Genomic DNA, 8026 nt, shown 5'->3' with positions numbered 1-8026 from the left:
CCTGAAAGCCTGAAAACATAGCCTGGGAGCATAGGCGCCTTTGTCTCAGTCCCTACAGAAGATGAAGGGGTAACATGAGCCCAGACCATTCATGAGACAACTCCTTGCCAAAGGAAGATTCCAGTTCAACATCCCCAAGAATGTCCTAGTTGACTGGGCCTCTCTCTCCACTGCCCTGCCCTGATCAGGGTGAAGTGGAGGTCTAGGTGGACGAGATGAACCTTCAGAGTCATTCCCTACCCATGATTCTATACAAAGAAAGGCGAGAGAAGAATGACCTTTGAAGATGCTAATCCAAGAGGATTAGAGTTCTTGAATACACTTCTGAGAGTCTAGAGTTGCAGGAGGCTGAGGTTCTAGAATTCTGCAGATTGAAAATTCTAGGATTCTAGGATCCTGTGATTCTAAGCTGCTAGCTTGATTAAGGGAAAGGAAAAAATCAGCCATCACATCCTCTTAATAAAAATTATGCATCTGGAGAGAACCTCAAACTAACACTGAAGCCAAGGAGGCTTGTTTTCCCCCTTTCTGCCTTTAAATTGTCTTCTCACTCCTCCTCGGTGTCTGCTCATCTGCATACCCCCACCACAGTCCCTCCTCCAAGCCTGGCAGCCACACATTTACCATCTGCATATAACCCAGTGATTAGCGCAGCCTAGCAGGAGAGGAGGGGTGTGAAACCCTTGCTGCCTGCCAGTCAGGCGGCCTGAAGTCGACCAGGCTGCAGGGAGTCACCCAGCTCCCTGAAAACGGCTGAGCAGGGGAGGAAAGACACACTCACGCAGACACACACACAGAGCAAAACACACCAAGAAAGGCCCCAGATGGACCAGAGACATGCACACCACACGTGGACATCTGCAGACAGCACACACATATGCAGCACACACATGCAAACAAACCAAAGGAAGACACACAACCCTACAGTGATACATTCCTGAATACACAGACACGCAAAGATTCAAAGACACGTACAGCACACATGGATATTTGTAGTACAACACACACATGCACACACACACATACACATCCATAGGGACATGGCCACAATAGCCAAACACACAGTGGCACTCACACGAACACCTTTTGTACAGACAAGCGCATGAAAACAAGTGCAAACAAATAGACACATACTATACAGGTGGATACACGACCAGGAGGACACAGTATTGAGTTGTTAGTGAACGCTCCAAATGAGGAATGACAGGAAAGTCACCCTTTCCATCCCCTTCTCATCCCTCGCCTCTCCCTCTCATTCATGGGACATTATTGAAGGCATCCTACGCACACAGCCTGGCTTAGGGCCCTTGGGAGATTGCAGAGCTATGATGCATGAAGTGGGAGGGAGCAGTTCAGTTAGACTGTGGGAGCTCAGAGTGGCTGAAACACAAGTAGGCACTAAGTTTAAGAAACCGTTCCCAGAGCTGCAATGGGATTGCCCAGAAAGGTAGTGAGCTCCCCACTGCTAGAGGCAATCTAGTGTAACAGAGAGATTTGCACATCAAATGAGAGAGGGAATGATGGGGGAACTGAAGGCCTTTGAAATTCCTTCCAGATCTAATATTCTCTCCCAATTTCACCAGGCTTAAAAATCAGCCATGTTTTAAAATGTTTTAATCATATTCCCATCAGTAAAATCATTTTAAATATGCACCCTAATGTACATTTGTTTATTTTATAAATGTGCTATATACTTTTAGACTAATATGTACTTCATAGAACAGACACGAAAATAGAAAAACTTGAACTAATAAGATGAAAATACTTCTGATTATGCACCTTAAAGGACAGGCAGAAATGGAGGGGGTGATGTAATATTTATTGAGTACCTCCTGTGTGCCAGACTTGTTATATATATAATTTCTTTAAATCTTCAAAACAGCCCTCTAAAAAGGGGCAGTATATTTTCCTTTTTACAGATGAGAAACTGAACGTGAGAGGCAAAGTCCCTTTCCTGAAGGCACGTCACCTGCAGCTGGCAGGGCTTGGATGCGGACCCCAGCAGGCTGGCTCTGGAGTCTGCTGCTCCCACATCATGCAGGCAAGGGATGGGGCTTGCACAGAAGGGAAAGACCCATTGGTTCTTGTGGACATCAAGCCCACAGGTTCAAAGGGCACCCCAATGATTTAGGCTTAAAACTGAACAACAGGTAGGATTCTCAGGCCATGGGCATGGATGGACACCTGCTTCTCAAAGTGTGGTCTGTGGACAAACAACTACAGCTTCACCTGGGAGCTTGTTAGAAATATAGGACCTCAAGTCCCACTGGGACCTACTGAGTCAGAATCTACATTTAACTGGGTTAAAATCTGGGAAGCCCTGGTGACATTAAATTCCTCTGGTCTATGATTCCGTCCACGGAAGTGAGGGGAAACAAGTTTACCCTTGGTCGTTCTGGGGGCTTCCTTCTGTCAAGAGTTTGCTCAGTTCCAGAGTATTAGAGAGGTGGCTTGTAGGGATCTGTCTACACTGCTTTCCCTCTAGCTCCAAGTAAAAACTGAGGGCTTTGCCTTGCCTGTGAGACTGTGAGCCCTACTTCCTGTCCAAGCTTGCCTCCCCACCACTTCCTCTGCTATCGTGTTCTGGCTGCCCATGTCCTTGACCTTGCCACCCCAGGGCCTTTGCACTGGCTGCTCCTTTCATTTTGCTCCTTTCATCTCCTTTTCATTTCTCCCTCTCACATCCATCAGGAAACTCCATTCTCTGAGCAAGACCTTCACCGCCACCCGGCACAAGAGAGCAGCACCCCCTCCCACCATCAGTCTGTGTCCCTCACCCTGCTTCCTTTTTCTCGGCAGCTATCACTGTTCACATGACATGCAGTGTATTTCAAAACTTACACATTCATTTTTCCACCTCTCGCACTAGAATGTGAATGCCTCCAGCATCCAACACACCCCAGCCCATAGTAGGTGCTCCATAAATATCTATTGAATGAATGCAGGCCGTGCATTGTCCCACCCCAAGGCCCCACTGGCTCAGCTGTGCGGTGGGGCTGCAGGATCTATGAGGAGACCAGAGGCCTCGGTCAGGCTTCCTGGGGCCACCAGGAAGCCCGTCCTGACGTCTTGCCCTGCCCCCACCATCCTGCTGGGGGAAGGGCAGCATCCTCTCCTGTCTGGGACCTTCCAGCAGCCACGTCCAGTACATCTGTCTCCCTCCAGCCTCTCCCACTTTTCTCTGGCAATTTCTTCAGTTCCAGACTTTACAAAAACCAAGGCCTTACTCTGGGTATCCTTCTGCCAAATCCCTACAACTCCTGTTTGCTAAACCCCAATATTTGCTTGAAACTGGGGAGCAGAAACACTAGGAGAACAACACAGACCAATATCTTCCAGTGTGGCCTGCCAGGCATCTAGGGGGAGACTTTGGGCCACCCCATTTCTCTCTTTGCCCTCAGTCCTCTTATGCATTCCATGGGGACTGTTACTACTTTCCTCCTGGTCAGGGAAGAGGGTGGACTGGGGATAAAGATGAGGAGTAAAGGATTTGGTATCAGAAGATCGGGGTTCACCATCTTGCATCTGCTGGCCCAGCAGTCTCTGCCTCTCCTGAAGCCTCAGTTCGTTCATCTGTACAAATGGGTAGATGTAAGTGGAACAAATTCCAGCCAGGTGAGGCTGACATCCAAGCCCAGTCTTTGCCCAGCATGACTGCGAGGCTCCCGTGAGGTAAGAGGCCGAGGAGCTCTGGAAATGAGCTCTGGGGGTCCTCTATCCCACCACCCTCCTTGCTCCAGGAGCATGGTACCAGCATGGCCACCTACCACCTGAGGCCACAGTGCCAACTCCTCAGAAGCTGAGAGCAGAGAGAGTGGTTATGGGTTGCTTTGGCTTCCCCTGAGAGCCAGGCCAGTTCCTGCCTGGGGACAAATACTTCCTCTTGGGAACAGAAATGAGGCCAACTGGAGTCCTGGCCTCCCTGCCTGGGAAGGAAACCCAGGTTCAAGGAGGACATCTGTTACTTGGGGAAACCCAGGCCAAGCAGGGGCAGGGGCAGAGGAACCTGTGCCACTCGGTGGAGATGCCAGCACCTTGTGGACAGAGCTGCTCCCTGCCTGGTCCTTACACTCTGTCGGCAGCCACTCTGTGCAGGCACGGCTCCAGGTACCAGAGAGCAAACACAGAGACTGGGTGGAGCTAGAATCAGGTTGGGGAATCTCCAGCAACTGAAGAGGGTGTCATATTTACATGCTACCAAGAAAAATAAGAAATGATAGGAGACTTTTAAAAAGAGTGGTCAGGACAGGCTTCTCTCAGGAGGGGACAGCTGAGCAGAGGCAGAGTGAGGCTGGTGGCTGGCTGGGAAGAGTAGGTTCTAGGCACAGGGAGCAGCAAGTGTAAAGGCCCTGAGGTGGGCACCTGCTGGGTGGATTCCTGGAATTCAGAGAAGATGAATATGGCTGGACTGGAGTGAGCTGGGGGAGAGGTGGTAGGTGAGATCAGAGAGGGGGCAGTGGGTGAGATCACAAGGGGCCTTTGGGGTTTATTCCTCTTTCCCTCCCTCACTCCCTTTTACCCATTAATCCTGACCTCAACCTGTTTCCAGAAGAGGAAATGGAGGCTAAGATCCACCCAAGATCACACAGCTAGTGAGGGGCAGAGCCTGAGTTGAAAGCATGCCTCTCAGCCACTGACCAGTATTGTCCCATCACAACTGGAAAGTCAGACTCATCTGCTAATTCTTTATTTCATTCACCAGATACTTTCATTCCTATGACACATCAGCAGGCCTGGTGCTGAGCACCAGAGCCTGGAAGTCAGCAAGCCCCTTGGTGTGATGGAAACCCTGAGAGGGCACTCTGGGACCTCCAAGCTCACAGCAAAGTAGAAGACAGAATGTGCAGAGGTCCATCCTAAAGGAGATCAGTCCTGGGTGTTCATTGGAAGGACTGATGTTGAAGCTGAAACTCCAATACTTTGGCCACCTCATGCGAAGAGTTGACTCATTGGAAAAGACCCTGATGCTGGAAAGGATTGGGGGCAGGAAGGGGACGACAGAGGATGAGATGGCTGGATGGAATTACTGACTCGATGGACATGGGTTTGGGTAAACTCCGGGAGTTGGTGATGGACAGGGAGGCCTGGCGTGCTGCGATTCATGAGGTTGCAAAGAGTCGGACACAACTGAGTGACTGAACTGAACTGAACTGAGGAGCAGGGGCTGAGGGATGAGAACTCCTGGATCCAAAGCCTAACACTGCAACTCACAGGCTGTGTGTTCTTGCACAAGCCCCTTAACCTCTCTGAACCTCAGTTTTCCCATCTGTGAAATGGGGATAAGAATCGTGTCCACATAAGAGAATTGAGTGAGGAGCATGAGAGAATCCACTGAAATCCTTCAGACCTGGGGCTTACTTAGTAAGCAGTCCTAATATTTTAGCTATGATTTGTGTTATCATTGGGCTGAGTCATCACTTGAACGCAGGTTCCCCAGTGCATGCTGAGTCAATCAACTCTGTCCTGATGCCACCCTTGCACCCCCCAACCCTCCAGTGGACCCCTGCCACCCAGAGGGTTGGGGGAGGTTAGGTTCTGCACAGCTGAGCTCAGCTCCAAGCAGAGCCAGATCTCCAGAGCCTGAGAACAGTGTTTAGGGCCTGACAGTGTGGTCCCACCCCTGACGAGCTCAGGCGAGCTGCCTGCCTGCCTGCCAAGTCGCTTAGTCGCTGACTTCCCCTGGAAAGCACTAATTACAGCACGGTTCTCTCAGGCCCTGGCTCTGTGATCTGTCACAGCCCCTCAGCTTTGGGGGAACTACCTACAGCGTCTGAACCAGTACTGCTGCCCCCTCTGTTTTCCCCTAGGTGGGGAGAACAGAAAGCAGAAGGACAGACAGACTGCAAACCAGCCAACAGGAAAGCTGAGGCTGGGCTCATGAAACAGTCCAACCAGTCTATTCAGTGGTCCTACCAGTCTGTCCACTGGACTGCAGCATCAGCATCACCTGGGACCTTGTCAGAACTGCAAGTTCTCAGATCTTAGCTGATACCTATTGAATCAGAAACTCTGGGATCCGTAGTTTAACAATCATTCCAGGCGAGGATGATACCTGCTCTGTGGCGGGAAGGTGAGGGCTGTGGAGAGGTTATTATAAAGTAGAGTGCATTGAAGCACAGGCTCAGAGAAACATTTCCTCAAATCCAGACTCTGCCGATAAATGTTTTAGATGACTTACCGTGGGATTGTGGGCAGGTCACTTTTGTAATTGAATAGATATTTATTGATAACCTACTGTTCACTATTAAGGCCCTGGAGCCTCAGTGCTGGGAGAAAACTATGGCAACAGCCAATATCTTTCCCCAGATTAACTCATTTTCCTTACTAGAGACTTTTTAGGTCTGATTCCATCAGTTCCTGAATCTGGGTAAGTGAGGCACAGATGGGCAGGGAACCTTGTCCCATGGCTGGTCAGAGGCAGCGCGGGGGGTTTCACCATAGTATGTGCTCCCAAGGCCGGGCACTGAGCCCAGGGATAGGCTGACCCGTGGCTCATTAAGGAGATGGACAATGTGCAGGGCAGAGGCACAGTGCTGGCAGGTTGTGGTGCCTGTGTAGAGAAGAAGGCAGAGCACACTGGGGTAGGGGAGGGGACTTTTAAAAGGATGGTCCGGCAAAGTGACCTGTGACCAGAGACCCCTCCCTCTAAGGCAGCTTAAAGGAATTCTTAGCACCCAGGTGTGGTTTGAATATGTCACAAAAAACATGCAGTAAAGCACAGCAGGAGGCTTCCCGGTGGCTCAGTCGTTAAAGAATCTGCCTGTAATGCAGGAGACCCTGGGTTCAATCCCTGGGTCTGGAAGGTCCCTTGAAGAAGGAAATGTCAACCCACTCCAGTATTCTTGCCTGGGAAATCCCAAGGACAGAGGAGCCTGGGGGGCTACGGTCCATGGGATCGCAGAAAGAGTCGGCCATGACTTAGCGACTAAATAAGAACAACAAAGCATAATAGATGCTGAACAAATGGGAACTGCTATTATTTGGAGAAGTGAGTTCGAATCCTAACTGGCTTGGTTGCTCACTAGCTGTCTGTCCCATGTCCGGAGTAAGTAACTCCATCCCTTTGAACTGCAGTTTCCACAGCTATAAAATAGCTGTGTGACCCCTGGAGATGACCCACCTGCAGGTCAGAGAACAGGGGAGCACAGTGAGGACACTCCTTCCTTCAGCCCCCAACAGCTTCTCTCCAGCCCTCCAGCAGCTCCTCGCTGGGGCAGTTGGTTCCCTGGTCCAAGCTGCCCAGGAGTCCTTGCTGTTTTTATTTTTATTGTCCTGGCTCCACAGCTGAGGCCTCTAACTCCAAATGGCTCCTCTTGCCCAGAAAAATAGGTCGTTGGCAGCTCCGGCCTCCTGACAGGCCCCACACAAAGGCGGCTGGCGGGCCTGCCTGCTGACGCCAGCCCAGAGTGACGGGAAATGAGGGGCAGAGCCCGCAGGGCTGGCGCCCGGCAAAGCTGGGTCCCTGCAGGCTCCTGCGTGCCCTGGCAGAGTGACCCTGGTCCAGTCGCTGTCTGTCCCTGGCCTTGCTTCCTCACCTCTGGGGATACGGTTGAATTTCTGAGGCTTTGACAAGACGATCCCTGTAAATGAGCCTGGCACACACAGGGGCGCCATCACCCTACCGGCGGGGACAAACTCCACAAATGCTCCCACCACAGCAGCTTTCACGTTTGTGTCACCACCAACCCCTTGACCAGGGTGGACCTTGTTATTCCTGTTTCACAGATGAACAGATTGAGGTTCAAAAAAAAGAGTTTTCCCCAAGTTGCATGAGTCAAATAGGCAGAGTCTTGGCTTCAAGTCCCTGACCCTCCCCTCCTCGTACTTTCACACCTTCTTTCCACCAACGCTGGACAACAGGAGAGGGACACGGTCTGACCTCTGGCTCCCACAGGGTGGGAGGTGGCGGAGGACTGGACCTGAGCGGTAGAAGGAAGGGGCTGAGGAGTGCTTTGGCTCTGGATGTGGAGGGATGGTCCAGCGTGGGATGTGCTGATGTGTTACACCAGGGAGTTACAGAGTCAAG

This window comes from Giraffa tippelskirchi, chromosome 13, assembly GCF_054371585.1.
Source record: "Giraffa tippelskirchi isolate mGirTip1 chromosome 13, T2T-mGirTip1v1.2.pri, whole genome shotgun sequence".
Lineage (NCBI taxonomy): Eukaryota > Metazoa > Chordata > Mammalia > Artiodactyla > Giraffidae > Giraffa > Giraffa tippelskirchi.
Note: the sequence above shows the minus strand (reverse complement) of the source record.